Below are 1,780 nucleotides of genomic sequence, written 5' to 3' on the forward strand. Positions count from 1 at the left end.
GATAACATACTGTGTATGACAACACTCTTTCAAAACTATTTTCAGGGACACTTCATGACCCAACATATGGCCTGCGATGCTATATGATCTGTCTTGATATATGTTCTATGGATATTTGAAAAGAATATGTATCCTACCATTAATAGGCAAAGGGTATTGTTAATGTCAGTTAGAGCCAGCTGATTGAAAGGGCTGCTGTTTTTCTTCATATCCTTGATTCTTTTTCACTCTGCTTGTTCCACTGAGTATTGAGAGAGAGGTATTGATGTGCCCAAGTGGAATTTGGGAGTTTTTTTTCTCCTTTTGTTTTTATCATTTATGGCTTCACATATGTAACACTTCTGTTGTTTTTGCACACACCAGGTGTTGCTGTATTCTTGGTGGATTAACTCATTTATCATCGTATAACATACCTCCCAATCTTTGACATTCCCATCACTTTTTTTCAGATTAAGTTTCACATGCTATGTATTTTCCAGTCCTTCATATTAAACTAGAAATGGAATTTGGAAACTTGTAAATGAGGTTCTCCTGAAATATGTACTTGGGTTACTTTTCTCATAAGCATGCTATGTGCATTTCTGTCTTTAAGGTGTGTGTTTAAACTATTTATAGTTTGTTTCTTTTTTGGGGTTTTAACTCTTAGGTATGCCATTTTATTTTTTCACTTTATATTTGATTTGTCTTTGTTTTTGTTTATCCAGTTTTCCCTTTATTGCATTCCACTTAGATATTTGAACATTTTTAGAAATCCATTTTGATGTATTTATAGTTCTGTTGAAAATTTTTCTTTGTAACTCAATTCCACTTATTTCTCTGAGCATTGCATTTCAGATTTATAACTTTTTAAATATCACTGGTGTCCATGTTTTACCATTGGAAGCTTTTTATTTCTTTTTATAACTATTTTGTCTTTCCCATATTTTATTTTCATCCATTGGGAACACTATTAATCACTTATACATTTTGTTACACAATGAAATATAACTTAGAAAACACAATAGAAATAATTCTAATATTCTAACATTTATTTTCCCTTTTTTCTTTCTACTCTCTTGATTTTTCATGATTCCCTCTTGCAAAATTTCTTTTTCATTACAAAACTTCTCTCTCTCACTCCCACCGGCTTTTCTTTCCTCCTTAGGGAAATATAGAAATAATAGTAGAAAAAAATACAATATCAAACCAAAATAAACAATACAGAATGCTCATTAGACACTAATCATATATGGAAATTTCCATAATTTTTTTTGTGGGTAAAGTTTACCTATGCTACACTAATGCCATTCTCAATTTTAGTCATTCCCTTTTTATTATGTGCCTCTATATCTCAAATGATTATTAGGGCAATTCAACTTAAATGTCTAGCACAGAGGCTCCTTGAGATTATTATTAAAATTATTTTCTGCATTGGAACAGTCTTATTTTCAGTATAAAACAAAATATACTATCATTTCCTAGAAATTGCCATCACGTTTAAAATGCACTTAATGAAACTATCCTTCAGAACTTTATATCATAATTTAGTTTTCTTAGTTTCCCAGTGCTTGGAACCCTTACATTTGCCCACAGTTGGCAAAATGATTAAACTCAAATCCTATTCTAAAATAGTGTTGAATATTTCATGTACTTTATTGAATTTTGTACTGACAGTGAAAGACTGACAGATATTTTACTACATGCCACTGACCCAAGAAAGGATTTAAATTCAAACTTTTTTTTTTTTTTGGAGAGATTTTTCACTGTAGGGTGCGTGCGCTCGCCAGACAGACAGAGAGAG

This window comes from Tupaia chinensis, unplaced genomic scaffold (genome assembly GCF_000334495.1).
Source record: "Tupaia chinensis unplaced genomic scaffold, TupChi_1.0 Scaffold144113_1, whole genome shotgun sequence".
In the NCBI taxonomy this organism is placed as follows: domain Eukaryota; kingdom Metazoa; phylum Chordata; class Mammalia; order Scandentia; family Tupaiidae; genus Tupaia; species Tupaia belangeri.